The sequence below is a fragment of the Carassius carassius genome, chromosome 44, assembly GCF_963082965.1.
Source record: "Carassius carassius chromosome 44, fCarCar2.1, whole genome shotgun sequence".
Lineage (NCBI taxonomy): Eukaryota > Metazoa > Chordata > Actinopteri > Cypriniformes > Cyprinidae > Carassius > Carassius carassius.
Window position 1 is genome coordinate 8,651,161 of NC_081798.1, and position 15,489 is coordinate 8,666,649.

Below are 15,489 nucleotides of genomic sequence, written 5' to 3' on the forward strand. Positions count from 1 at the left end.
AGAACGAATATTTGAATGTTCGACTATCCATACACACCCATAGTTAAATGCATTAAAAAAATGTTTTATCTAATGCGGTGAATGGGTGCCATCAGAATCATAGTTTAAACAGCTGATAAAAACATAGATTCAACAAGAAACAGATTCATCTGGATAGTCTGAGGGATGAGTACATTTTAATTTTTGGGTGGACTATTCATCAACAAAACCGCTCAAAGTAAAATCTCATAACTGTGAACTTTTCAGCAGGACAGCTTGTCATTAGGAGTAATAAGTCCATGTTTAAAATGAATCCTGCATATTAATGTATAATTGATTTTCGGAGAAAACAGTTTCCATATCCAATTTAAAGCCATATGGTTGAATCATTTTTCACTAGATTACAGTCAGTGTAGTTAGCCTAGGAAATCAATAACCCTTTTGATCAAATTAGCAATGGAGTCATCTGATATGACACATTTTCACATTGTATCTTGTTCAAGGGTGACGGAGATGGGGTCTTCATTAGATCCGTGTATCCCTCGGGATCACAGAAGGTCAGCAAGCCCTGGAATCTCCCCATCAATTTTGCTCAGGTGGAAACACCTGTCGCCGTAAACAATGGGGAAAACATGATGCATGTCTTGTCTTGTTCTCTTGTTTGAATGAAATAAATAGACAATTATAAGCCATTTTTTGGAATGTGAATGGTTCGGAGGTCAAGGTGTGAGGTTTTGCACTTGATGTTGTTAGAAATGGAAGAACCACATTTAGACTAGAACTGCCTGGCATCTTCAAATTGGCCTCTTTGTTCTTATTAGTATGGTTTCACACATTTTAAGACTTAAGATTCTTTATTTATGTCAGCGGTCTTGTACCAATTACTGTGAGATTTAGCTTTCTGTATTTGTGTCATGCAGTCAGAACAGGATCATGTGGGGAAAATGAAGACTCATTCCTGTTGGGAAACCTGAGCCTTAGGGCTTGAGGGGAGGGAGGTTTCGAGAAAGAGAAGAGAGGACTGTTTGTGTCCTCATATATTGTTTCTGTAAGTTTTCTAACAGACAGATAATGTGTTTGTCAAATGCATTGTGCCATCTCTAGCTACAGTAAATAAATGCATTTTAATTTATTTTGATATTGATATTTTAATGATACACTACTATTCAATAGTTAGTAACTGTGTTATGCTCACAAAGGCTTTTCTATTGTAATGCATTTTAAAAAGTAATCAATTCTTGTGATGATTTGGTGCTCAAGAAACTTTTCTAATTATTATTATCAGTGTTGTTATTATAAAAATTGAATTATAAAATTATACAAAACAGCTGAGCTGCTTAATATATTTTGTGGCAAGCAAATTGACCATTTAATTCCAAAACCCAGTTGTTTTTATATAATAATCCAGGTGCGAGAGAAAGTAATATACAAGTAATTTTCACTGTATTTTTATATACTTATGTTTATTTTTTGTATTGATTTACTATAAAAAAATATATATATGCCCCAAAGACTTAAATGGAAGAGAAGAAATAATTAAATGAAGCAATTATTTTTGTTTTCTTTGTGCACAAGAAGTATTTTCGTAGATTCATAAAACTAAGGTTTTATCAATGTCTTATACCTTTCTAGGCCTTGAACGTGGTAGTTGCATTATTGTCAGGGTCAGAAAGCTCTTGAAATTCATCGAAAGTGTCTTAATTTGTGTTCCGAAGATGAACAAACGGTTTGGAACAACATAAGGGGGGATATTTTTGGCAGATTTTTTTATTTGTGGGTAAACTATCCCTATAAGATTGTCCTGTACCAACAAATGTAATGAAACATAAAATAATGTGGTAATAATTTCCATATTAACACATTGTAAAATCGCCCATCAGCTATTCATCATTAAACTCATTAAGGGGCACAAATAGCATTATTTGACAGCTGACATGGAGAATCACGACTGAGTTGCTCAAAACAATGAGAAAAAGGCGAGAAAGGAGCGAGAGACGAAAGTCTGTCACTGTGGCTCCTTTCTCACTAGCTATCCTTCTTCCATCATTTCTCCCGTTATAAGCAGATGGACAGTGGGGGCCAGGAAAAGGAGCTCCTTGGAGTCTGGCGTGGTGTCCATTGTGGGCTTTTGATATTTAAACTCGCCCTCATCTACCCTCAAGGGACGCCCGATTGTCTCCATTGTTCAATAAAAAGTGGGCCAAGAAAGAGAGAAATAAAGAGGGGGATCAGATTGACATGAAAGGGGAGGGAATGATTGGTAAGATAAAAAAAACGAAGAAAACAATCTTTGACTGACAGGTTTTACTGGTTCGACCAGATTTGTACCGAAGTGTGTTTTGTGGAGTGCACCAAATACGAGTGTGATAAAAAATAACATTTACTAACGTATACAGTTCAGATGAGAAAAACATGCATTATTTGTGTACACACACACACACACACACATATATATATATATATATATATATATATATATATATATATATATATATATATATGTATATACAAGTGATTTCATATGTGGATGTGCGTGAATTTTCAGTGTAAAAGGAAGTCGTTTAAGCGTGAACAGAAGTAACCGCATTTGCAATCATGGACAGAGATCTGTGTCATTCCTAATCGTTTGCTCAATCATTCAAAAAAAAAAGTGTTAATAAAGCGAAAGCTGAATGTTTTTTAATACACACATGAACTGGAATATAATGATTCTTAATCTCTCTATTTTTTTATGTAATTTATTTTTGCCCCAAAATTATACATTTAGTAGATAAAATGTACTAAGTTATAAAAAGGTTGTAAAATGTCTTTATACACTTTGTTTTTGTCTTTAATCATATACTGCATTGTGGTGCACTTTGAGATGAATTATCCACGGACCATGCTATCACCAGAATATCCACCAACATGATCTTTTTTACTAAACCCTTTATCCATGAAATATTATTTATAAGGTTGTGCTTGATTTGATTACCTTTGATCATCTTGATTTCAAAAGTGTGGATTTCAGGAACAGAATGTAGTAAAAATTCAAAACTGGTTAATAATACAATATTTGTATCATATAGTATACAAGTTTTTATTTTTTATTTGCATATGGTGTTTAACTATTACACTGATAAAGATCCACCATCCACCATCCCCTGCATCAGATAAAAAACCAAAAGTTAATTCTGAGAATGTTTACCCATGCAATAGTGGCTTATATATAACTTGAAATTGTGAAATTCTCACCTTTTTCTAGATCAAACTGCCAGTTACCTTACTGCTGCTGGCGAGTGTGATATTATGTTCCATGAACTCGCCGGTGTTCTGAAATGTTCAGTGTCTGAGATATTTGGTGTCATTGAGAATAAAGAACTATATATAAAGACTCTATTTATATCTAAGAACTATTTAACTTTTTTTCTCCTTAAAAAAGGTGTCACATGGAAGTGCACGAGAGCCTACAGTTCATGTGGAGAAGTTGTTTGTTTGTAATCAATGTATATGTTACAAATCAGCAGAGTTTGATACTAGCACTTCTGCCTGTTATATATGAGCCACTATTGCACACATACATGGGCAAACATTCTCAGAATTAACTTTTGGTTTTTTGATGCAGGGGATGGTGGATCTTTATCAGTGTAATAGTTAAACATCACATGCAAACTTAAAAACAAAAAGGTAATCAAATCAAGCACAACCTTATAAATCATGTTTCGTGGATAAAGGGTTTAGTAAAAAAGATCATGTTGGTGGATATTCTGGTGATAGCATGGTCCGTGGATAATTCATCTCAAAGTGCACCACAATGCAGTATATGATTAAAGACAAAAACAAAGTGTATAAAGACATTTTACAACCTTTTTATAACTTAGTACATTTTATCTACTAAATGTATCATTTTGGGGCAAAAAAATTTAAATAAAAAAATAGATAGATTAAGAATCTTTATATTCCAGTTCATGTGTGTATTAAAAAACATTCAGCTTTCGCTTTATTAAAACTTTTTTTTTTTAATGATTGAGCAAACGATTAGGAATGACACAGATCTCTGTCCATGATTGCAATTGCGGTTACTTCCGTTCACGCTTAAACAACTTCCTTTTACACTGAAATGCCTTCCGTTTACACTGAAAATTCACGCACATCCACATATGAAATCACTTGCATATATATATATATATATATATATATATATATATATATGTGTGTATGTGTGTGTGTGTGTACAAATAATGCATATGTTTTTCTCACCTGAACTGTATAATTTAGTAAATCTTATTTTTTATGTATGCGAGAGTGTTTTATGGATGTGTATGCGCGCATCGAGTTTATATGTATGTGCGAGTGTTTAATAGGTGTTTATGCACGGATCAAGTTTATATGTTTGTGCATGTATGTGCAGGTGTGTTTGTATGCAGCGAGTTTATATGTATGTGCGAGTGTTTAATAGGTGTTTATGCACGGATCAAGTTTATATGTTTGTGCATGTATGTGCAGGTGTGTTTGTATGCAGTGAGTTTATATGTATGTGCGAGTGTTTAATAGGTGTGTATGCATGGATCAAGTTTATATGTTTGTGCATGTATGTGCAGGTGTGTTTGTATGCAGTGAGTTTATATGTATGTGCGAGTGTTTAATAGGTGTGTATGCATGGATCAAGTTTATATGTAGCCTATGTGTCTGTAGGTGTATGCACGCGTCAAGGTTTATATGTATACGCAAGTTATTCACAAGTGTGTATGCATACATTGCTAACATTATATGTATTGCTATCGATTTCATATTAGTGTTCACGTGTATTTTATAAATGTATTTTTGAACATCCAGTAGTATGCATCTATATGTGAGTAATTTATAGGTGAATATGCACGTGTTTTATGTATGTATTGATAAGCGAAGTTTGATTTAAATCCTACACGGCGCCTCATAATTATATATGAAAGAACAAACAAATATTAATTCCCCAGCACTCTCTTAATTTGCGTTTACAGTTTCAAGGAAATCATTTCATGTCTCACCTCACCTCAGTGCTCCGTGACACAAACAGACAGCACAGATGCATGGGAGAGAGAAGGATTTTCTGTGCCAGATATATGCTGTGGGGCTTTTAGGGAAAGACCAGCCAAATTGCACACGTTCCCATCTGCACCTCTTGCTGCAACACCCCTTTTTAGTTTGAAAGAGTCAAAATGAGATTATGATGAATGGAAAATCTTATCTGAAAATGAATCAGCGCTTTAGGAAATTATAATATATAGGCCTCTGGGTTTTATGAGATATTGCAGACTAGAATAGAGCAACAAAGAAATGTAGGCTAAATATTAATTTATTTATATATCCCATGATTTAGAGGAACCTTTTTTTTTTTGCTTTTAATTTTTAATCAGCCAGGGATTTGTTGCCATATACATTTAAACATGCCACTTGATAAACCGTTAGCAAGTAACCTGCATTGACATTAACTGAGCTAAATAAAAACAGCAAGTCTTGAATTATTCATTTGTACATTTACTGCATGAAGTCATGGACCCGTTACTTTACGAGTAGCTGATTTGCTTTGAATTTGGCCTCAAAATAATACCTGACATTACCAGATGAATATAGCTATTGTATTTAAAATGAGTGTGTGACGTACAACATGGATAGATAAAGTATAATGTAGACTATTATAGATATTTTTAAAAATATAATTGACACAATTTCATTTGTTTCTATACTACTTTATGTTTTTAATTTATAATATTTATAATGGTTGTTTGAATGAATTAATAAGTGCTCAAGAAATTACTACTTTAGGTTTTGGCAATGATTCCAATATTTCAGAATTCTTCCCACATTGGAAATGATAGCTTGTTTTGTTGTTAGCATAGCATTTTGATAACATTACATAACATTTTGACCTCGGGTCGGATAAGGGCTCTTTAATCCTTTCATTTAAGTTGTTTAGACTTTTAGTTAGATGCTGCAGCTTGTCATTTATGATGTTTTAATGTGGCTAATGTGTTCAGAAAGTCCTGTGTGCAGTGCTAAATGGCTGATCTCAGCAAAGGTCAGGAAATGAGGGTTTGTTAATGTCGGGATGTCTATCAACCATCATTCTCGATTTCTTCTCCATTGTATCACTCTTGCTCATCTCCTTGTATCGCTGTTAATTAGACTAGCATATCCTTTTAAGGCATTTGAATCGATCTGTTTGTCATTGTGATGGCTTTCAGAGGATACAGATTGCTCTTTATCTCAGTGAGGTTACGAGATGGAGTTTATTTTTCCTTCTCCAGGGCCATAACCCAAAGGTCAATGTCACCACAGCTGTTTTGAAGGTCATTATGTGCAGAAGTGTCACACTGTTTTGCTTTCATGTGGGTGAGTCACCCAGAAGGTGATTGTGTTTATAACCTAATGCGCCGTCGCAGGCCAGCTTGAAATGTCAGGGTTTCATTTCGATTTGAGAACATTAAATTAAGATTAGTTTGAATAACACAGTTGCTCGCTTGAATATAATAATCAAAGATGAAGGTGGTGGGTGAGGGTGAACTAACTTGGGGGAAGGGGATGCCATAAAAAAATTTATGTTGACACAAGACAATTTAATTTATGTGTGTCAAATTGAGTAATTTCTCAGTAATGGTGTTTTTATAGGGATCTATTTAATATTCAGTTCTGCATGTCACTCTCCATCAAGCTTATTTTAATGTCATTGATATATAGTTCCTACTAAAATTGTAATATATTTTTATTTATTTTTTTTTTTTAAAAATGATTTTGGTTAATATTTTATTTTTAATTTTAGTTAACTTTTTATTATTTAATGAAATATCTTATTTTAGTTTTAGTTATTTTAGTGCATAAGGTTAAATTAAATGTAATTGATAAATATAAAATTTAAATTTTTTAATATTTTATTTAAGTTAACATTCATTTTATTTCAAATGGGCCTACCAAAAATGTTTTTAGTTTTGGTAAACTATAATAACTCTGACTGTATCTGGTGCTACAGTAAATGTGACTCTGTAAGGGAAAATAACATGTTCTCTGGAGTAAAATCACTTTAAACACCAGTATGTATTATTTTATGGATAAATAAATTAATCTTTCTTCTTCTTCTTCTTTTTTGTAACTATCCCTTTAAGCGCTGATTCTAGAAGGGATTCTCTTTGCCCACTACATGTGCAGTAGGTCAGATTCAGGGCTTCACCTGATATTCACAGAAACACAGTGTCCTGTCTGTTGTGTCAGGTAGCAACTCCCTTTATCACATTTCATCATTTAATTTAATTCCTGTTTCTTTAAATTAGACTAAAATGTCTGCTTGAAAGTGTTATGCTGATATTTTTAAGATTTGTGGGTATTTTTGGCCATATTCATTCCATCTAATTAGCTGAGATGTGATAACCTTGGTTTGGCACAAGCATTTTATCCCTAGAAATAATAACCATGCCTGCAGGTGTTTCTCAGAGGGGGTGTCAGTAATTTGATGATCTAAAATAACCTTATGGTAAGCAGTGACACTTTTATCCTTGTCTTTTCCCACGGCTCTCAAGAGGATGAGACTGCAGTCATGATGACACTCTTTATGCCTTTTTGTAGTCTGGGAATATATATATATATATATAAGCATTTAAAGCTATATGAATGAAAATGAATGCTAATAATGTTATTTCTCTGTTTTTCTCTGCAAACTTTCATATCAAAAATGACATTTATGACACACAAGATTTTTATTACAAATAAATCCTGTGCATTTCAACTTTCTGCTCTTCAAAAAATTCTTAAAAAGTATCAGTTTCCACAAAATTATTAAGCAACATATATAATATGATAATAATATGATATGATATAATATGATAATAATAAGAAATCAATAATATGATAATAATAAGAAATGTTTCTTAAGCACCAAATCAGTATTTTAGATGGATTTCTGAAGAATCATGTGACTAGAGTACATCACAGAAATAAATTACATTTTTAAATATATTCAAATAGATAAAATTTCACAATATCTCTGTGTTTACTGTAGTTTTAATCAAATAAATCTAGCCTTTGTAAACGTATGCTTTTTAAAAATTATATGAGATAATTTGAACCATTCTTATTCTTTATTCTTAGTCTAAAAGATAATGCAGTAAGTTAATTTCCTATAATTAGTGCCATGTGTCTGTATAATATCCAGAGACACACATGGCTTTGCAGTTGTATTATCCTTCCTTCATTCTTCATAGATACTGTCTTTGTTTTGCAAGTCTGCATAAGCCCATGTAAATTTATTTAGTCTTTTTGAAGGGCCCTCAGCAGCCCCTGTGTGACCTGTACAGTGTTACAAGTCACTACCAGTGTTTTCATACAGAACAGGTGTCTTTTGGATCCCAATGGGAGGTTACATCATTATCAAAGGCCCCTAATGCTTAAACTGCATGTTATGTCATACTGTAAAAAGGAAGCTTTGAATTGATGATCTTTTGGATTTAAAAAATCCACTTTCTTTATTTGTGAATGTTATTGATCTGAAGCAGATGTTATGATGTCCATGGCACAGATGGCTTGTCTTGGTTTTGTAATTATGTATGCAGCACTGTCTTGTGGTTCTGCAGTCCAGCTGCTTTACCCATTGTTTTCTTAGACGTTGGTGTCTGTGTGTGTGTGTGCGCACGTTTGGGGGGATGCACACACGTTCTGGTGGGAGACCAAAGCTTTCCCTCCCTTGTCCAGACTTCTCGAGAGCAGATCGGGGCTCTGCCAACAATTAACTGAAGAAATGACAACACCTCCTGTTGATAGAGGCTCCTGAAGAGCCGACGGGGGAGGGTTCAGCGGGTCTGCACACGACAGCCGCTGCTTGAAGCATATGTAGGTAGAGCTTTTTGTTAACACTCACTCTGATTCAGCCTTCTGTCAGTGTAGATGTAAAGTAGGTCTGGAGACTAAACTGAACCGCGACCCCAGGGCTTAACACACTTTATGTCAGACCCGAGGTTGACTCTTCAACTGACACAGTTAAACACTCAGAGCCCAGATCTGTGGTGCATTTCATCCTGATCCATATGTTTTCGATGTCTGGCCCACAAAAGTTTGTTTTATAGGTCACATGTGTTATACGTTTTTTTTAACCAGCAGAAATTATTATAATTATATATTCTTGTTATTAAAGCGAGTATTTAACATAAAAACAGTAATATTTAATCTTCAGTATCTTCAATATCAATATCTTATGTTAACGAAAACAACTGAGAAAGAAAGCACATGTGTACAGTACAGTTTATTAGATCCATGCAGTCTGTCAAACATTAATATTAATCAACCAACAAAAGACGAACGAGAAAATCACTCATTGCTGCTCTTGACTTATTATTGTAAATGTAATAGTAAGGTTTCATCTGTATTTATTAGGGATGCAATTAAATGGCCGAAAATAGGATTTTCATTTTTTGGCCAAAAGAGACAAAATAGCGTTCAGCTGTGTGATGCTCCGCCTCCCCCAATATTCTGTTTTATGACTGTGCATTCTGTTAAGTTGTTTGTGGCCCAATGCGAATGCTCCACTTGTGTACCACTCATGCTTACCGGAAAAGCAAAGTCCGCTCAAATAACGCACCGACAGGACATTTCTTTGTAGTATACTTGTTCCTGTTTGCAATCACACTACTGTGTTGTAACATGGTGCAGTAAAAGTGTACTGTGCAGCGCTGGTAAAATGACTCTATCTTCTCTTCACTTGTAATATTCTACAGTTTGTGTTTTGATATAAGATATCGTAGGATTTGCATACACGTGTGCACCCTTTGAAAGTCTGAAACCACAAAGCCCCCCACCCCCCAATTCAGATTTTTTAGGGATGTCTTTGCTGTTTATGACCTTGCTTTATTGTTGTGATTATTTCTTTTTAATTATTATTTTATTTTCTTTTATGAAGAACACTTTGAATTACCATTGTGTATGAAATTTTGCTATGTAAATAAACTTGCCTTGCCTTGGCTATGAACCTGACAGGAATGGTGCATTGGCCAATCAGCATCCAGGACCGTTTTCATAAATATGGATATAGATACAGCATCATTTACATTGATTTCATTTCCTTTTCTGACCAGCTGCTTCCATAGTTGTTTCCTCTCTCATTCTCTGTAATGCCCTATCTCTGTCTTTATGCGATCTGTTAAGTAGTAGTTCAGAGAAACCGTTTACATCACCTAGAACATTCTGATCCAAACACTCTGACATTTTACACCTTTAATAGCCCTGCTGTTCAGGGCCTTCATTGAATTACAGAGTCTACCCATGTTCCTGCTTAAGCTAACCCACGATCCAGCAGCTTATTGGGGAGAAACTCAGACAGACAGGTACCCTGCTGTTAGAATTATTGTGTTTGTGTCAAGGCTGTGGTCTACCTGACATCTGCTCTGTGGTTGGACAAGTGACATGAGCTTAACCTATGACCCTTCAACTATTTAATGGTTTACATAACTGATGATATCACACCCATGTTCATGAGACATGTTCTATTTATAAAGCCACTGAATCCAAGTGTTTTAATCTTTACATTTTGTGTTAATGATATGTAAATATGAGCTGAAGCAAGAAACGAGGAACTGAGGGAGTGATTTTCACTTTAAAGTGCCTCAAAGAAGAGCTTCAGGATATATATGAAAGTAAATCAATAGCATTGATCCGGATAGAATTTATGTTGTTTCGGGTCATAAAAACTATTTTTTCTTTCTTTGATGTTTCCTCTTTATGTGGCTGTTAAATATATGTAAGAAGAGGGTGAATTGGATCATGGAAGAAAGGAAGGACTGTCTCAAGGGTCGCAGGACTAATGTGGATGTATCTACTTGGCCTTCGGCAGCAGCTGTTCTGAAGGGCTGCCATTAAACTGACCCTCTGACTGGCTCTGTACACAGCAGGATAAGTGGAGATGGGTCTTTGGATCAATGGAGGGTGGGACAGACCAGGACAGAATGTGTGTGGAGAGGTATAGACCTGATAAACGAAAGACCAGCTGTCTGCAAGAGCTGACCTCATCAGCAGGATCAGAGAGAACCTTTCAATGTTTTTTGTACTCTTTACAGGTCTTTTAGAAATGCACCCCAGGTCTTTGGGAAACGCACCCCAGAATAGTTATCTATCATGGTTTTAGTAGATATCGAAGGTGTCAAATTTGATTTCTGTGGTGTTCATGTAGGGAAAACTGGCTTATTTGTGATGTATAATGCCTCTTATTGACAAGGGAAGTGATATATTACATAAACAGATGGGAGGCATGGGAACTAGCATGTGCACCTGGATACTCCTTCATCTAGATGACTTTAACACTTTGTTGACCTGACCAACCATTGAGAATAGGATCGTTGCCAAGTGCTATTAGTCAACGTGCAGCACGCATTTTTCTTACACGTGCTGTCTTTGAAAAAAGACAAAGGCTGTCTTTAATGGAATAGTTCACTGAAAAATTAATAACTTGATTAAAAAAGAAAAGAAAATGATATTATACAGCAAGGTTGTAGTAAATTGATCAAAAGTGAAAATAAAGACATTTACTTAGTATTTTGATTTTAAATGAATACTGTTAGATTATTTTAAATTGTAATAATATCTCATCCAGCGTGATACCAGTAGCCCTGGCATTATGTTGATCTTGCTATACACAATGTTTTATCTTTTGTCCTTTTATACACAAACAAGTGTTCAAAAGCCGCTGGGTTACACGACCAAACATGTCAGAGTGGGATGCACTCCAGTGGGACTCTCATGGAGCCGTTTCAGCTCATTACTGACAGCTTTTGTACATGGCCTCTCTCATAAACCTGGCAGCTCCCAGCCATCCCAAGTGTGCTCTTCAGACCTCGTGTTAGTCTCTAATGAGCCGCCCCGTTGATTGCTGAAAAAGAAGAAAAAACAACATCCAGTTTGTCTCATTCCAGCTTTCATTTCCCCCGACACAGACAAAGGAGGCCTTACTTTGCTCAAATAGCCATGATGCTCCACTGTTGCATCTCTTTGTTTTACTCATGTCCTGTACTGGAGTTCCACAGATAATTCTATCTTTCTCAAATACATTCATATTCCTCTATCCTTTCTTCTCCTATCATCTCTCTCTTCTTCCGCCCCCTCCTGCTCTTGCTCTTTTTAACCCATGCCCCTCCCTATCCCTCTGCCTTTGTGTGCCTCAAGCTGCTCTAAATATTTAAACAATGCAATTAGCATTACACCTGATGCAATTGAAAGACGGGCCCTTTGTGACAGTATGCTATGGCACGGCAACACAGCAGGAATGTGTCTAATGTCTTTACTCGTAGCCTTTTAATGTCTGCATGATGTGAATACAGGTTTCGTTACCCCAGAAATTAGAAATAGTTATTGAATTAAAATATCTGAATGTCACTTCATTGAAAATCTATTATTAAGCATACATGTTTTTTTTATCACCCAGTTAATCTATGATAGAATACTGTACAATAGAATACAATAGAATAGAATAGAATGGAATAGATCAATGATGCAATGATGATTTAATGATCCACTGAAATTCATTTTTTACCAAATAAGAAACCAAAATTAAAGGGATAGTTCACCCAAAAATGAAAATTATTTATTAACCTTCCAGCCATCTTAGGTGTATGTGACTTTCTTTTTTAACAGAAATACTATGGGAGTTATATTAAAAAATATGGGGTTTAAGATTTTGAAGCCCAAGAAATCTGCGTCCATATATCACAAAAAGCTTCACACAGCTCTGGGGGTTAATAATGGCCCACTGATGTGAATTGATGCATTTATGTAAGAAAATATCCTTATTTAAAAAAATAAATAAATTTGTTTCTTATTCAGTACTGGTTAAATACCATAACCAAATCATTTGCATTGTGTTTATGGTTCTCAAACATGCATTTATCACTAGCGGCACCACAATTTCTAAAGTATGTGGAAAGTTTATGAAAGAATTGTATTGCTTTTTTTCCTAGGAAAATCGGAAATGATTTCTTCATTTGGCAAATGACAATTTCAAATGGGAGGTGGTGCATTTATTTCATATTTCTTCATTAAAAAAGTACTAATATAATCGTAAAGTAGTTTGAAGCAGAACAAGAATCATTCAATTCTTTATTATTCCCATCCCTATCAGATGCACAGAGTTGTGTCAGGGAGTTTCAGTCCTGTTTCTAATGTCTTTTCTGTTTCTCACTGCTTCCCCAGAGTGATTTAGATCTTCCAGCTCCTTGTAATTTCTGTGCCAATCACGAAGAAGTTACTTACATGAAGGAGCCCCTACAAAAGACATCAGTGGAAAGGAAAAAATGTGAAACATTTCTCAAAATAAGAGAAACCCATTCTGCCCTTCACTGTGCTTGGACTGTACATGTTTAAGGTCACAAGCAAATACACTACAGCAACAAACACTGTTTAATCTCCACATTCCTTGATCTGTGTAGTAAACTGGGGAATAGAGAGGTTGCTGTAGTGTTTAATCTCACTTTGCATTGAAATTAGGTTTTGAGCTGTTATCTTTGTATTCATGCTCACTGTTAAACTCCTGAAGATAGATATGCAGTCACAGAAGATACCCCTTATCATAATTTAATGTGCTTACGTTTAGAATCTAAATACCTTTTAATTGTAAATCCACCTTGGAGACACAGGATCAAGGGTCCTGCTTAGAGTTAAGCTGTCAATCATCTACAGTCCTTAGCTTTTACTAGACAGTACAAACTGGTACTTTGATGCATATAAGATGGTACTACACAATTAGCATATTCATATGCCATGGTTTATGAAGTAATACTTTCAACAATCAAAAGTGACATTAATGTTACAGAAATATTTCAATTAAATGCTGCTCTTTTGAACTTTTTATTCAATGAAGAATCCTGGAAAAATGTATCAAGGTTGTCACAGAAAATATTAAGCAGTACAACTATTTTCAACACTGACAATAATAAGAAGTGTTTCTTGAGCGCCAAATCTTCATATTATAATCATTTCTGAGGGTTACACTGAAGACTTTATAACAAAAGTAAATTCCATTTTAAAATACATTAAAATAGAAAAGCTGTATAAATTATAATCATTTTTCATAAATTACTGCTTTTTACTGTATTTTTTTAAATAAAAAAATAATCTGACAACAAAAACGTATGCCACCCCATAAAATTGTTTGCAACGATATATAAAAAATAACTAAAATATAAGATTCCATAGTATTATTTAGTATGATTTTTCTGTGCATAAATAATACAGCAATCATTGTTGATTAGAATATGATGAGCCACTACATCAGAATAACATGCATAACATGTTTGCAATTATTGCTGCATATTGTCAGACTGTCCAACAGCTCATTTTAATTAGAATCTTCTCAGAAGGTGTTTACATTATTAGATTTCTCTTAATGATGTTGCTATGAAAGTGTTTGACCTCGCTAGTATGTCATATTCTGCTATATATCAACATGCGCTTAGCAATTGCTATCCTGAATGTGGAATTAAGTACTACTTCTTTAATGAACCTTTTTTGTTTGTTTTGACTAGAAGCAAGAATTGTAAATATCTTTATTATTTTATTCTAACTCTTTGGCACTGGCATCTATTGGTCTCTATATTAGGCTTCTCTAATCATAGATAGTGAGAATTGCATGTTGTTGACATTGTATTGATTTGTCAGTAGGTGACATGAGGGCAAGCAGGGAGTGAAAAGGGGTCCAGACGTACACGAGATTGAGATGCGGGTCGTAATGGAGAGGTAAAACTCAGAGGGAAAGCCTGGAGGAGGGAGAGTCTTCCAGCCCAGCCTGAGAAACGCTAAATCCACCCCCAGCTGTGAGCAGGCGGTATCCCGATCAGAGAGGGGGAGGACAGCACACCTGACCATCTCGGTTTTACATATATGTCATGCATTTGTGTTTTTCCTTGATGTGTGTATAGTTTTTTTTGTTCAGTGGAGCACATGTGTTGAGATCTTTTTCAAAGGGGGGAGGGGTCTGCCCACATGGTGATTAATTATTTATAAGGTGGGCGGGGAGAAGTCAAAGTAGGAGGTGGCAGACGTGGGATTCTGTGTTTGCTGTGCGTGAGGGAAGCAGAAAGAGAGAGGGGACATCAGAGACAGTTAGTAAGGGCTTGAGGTAAGGATGCACAGAGGCATAACAGCCCTCAGTAGACATGTCATTAAGGAATTACAAACATGCTTTGCTTCTTGATGGCACAGGCTGTAAGCCACAGTGACCTACTACTCTAGTCAAAGGATTTCAAAGCAAGTAAACAGCCAGCACAAATGAATGAGGAATCTACTCTAATAGAGATGACAGGCCAGCTCACTCTTACCAGTTACGGAGACCTTCTTGCCTAAGAGGTAAATTGGATTTGTTTTCTTATGTATTTCATTGGTGTGTCTCTTGCCTGGATTCAAAAGCAGACTACAGAGAGCTGATTATTGCCTTTTTTTGTTTCTGGAAGGAGGGAGAGTGCTTGACAGCATGCATCTTTTTTTCTTTCATTCATTCTTATGTGTTTTTCATCCCACATGCTGACCGCG

General features: G+C 35.2%; 1 protein-coding gene across 9 annotated transcripts in view; it reads left to right on the forward strand.

Annotated features, from left to right (window-relative positions):
• Positions 1-15,489, forward strand: part of LOC132126740 (neurofascin-like) — an 85,719-nt gene that overhangs the window by 8,350 nt on the left and 61,880 nt on the right. For 8 of the 9 annotated variants that reach the window (XM_059538197.1, XM_059538200.1, XM_059538201.1 and 5 more), the window contains exon 1: positions 15,044-15,306. The exons of the other annotated variant lie outside the window; for it this stretch is intronic. The gene's annotated coding sequence lies outside the window, so the exon portion shown is untranslated. Of the gene's footprint in view, positions 1-15,043; positions 15,307-15,489 lie in introns of those variants that run through there. 9 annotated transcript variants of the gene reach the window in all.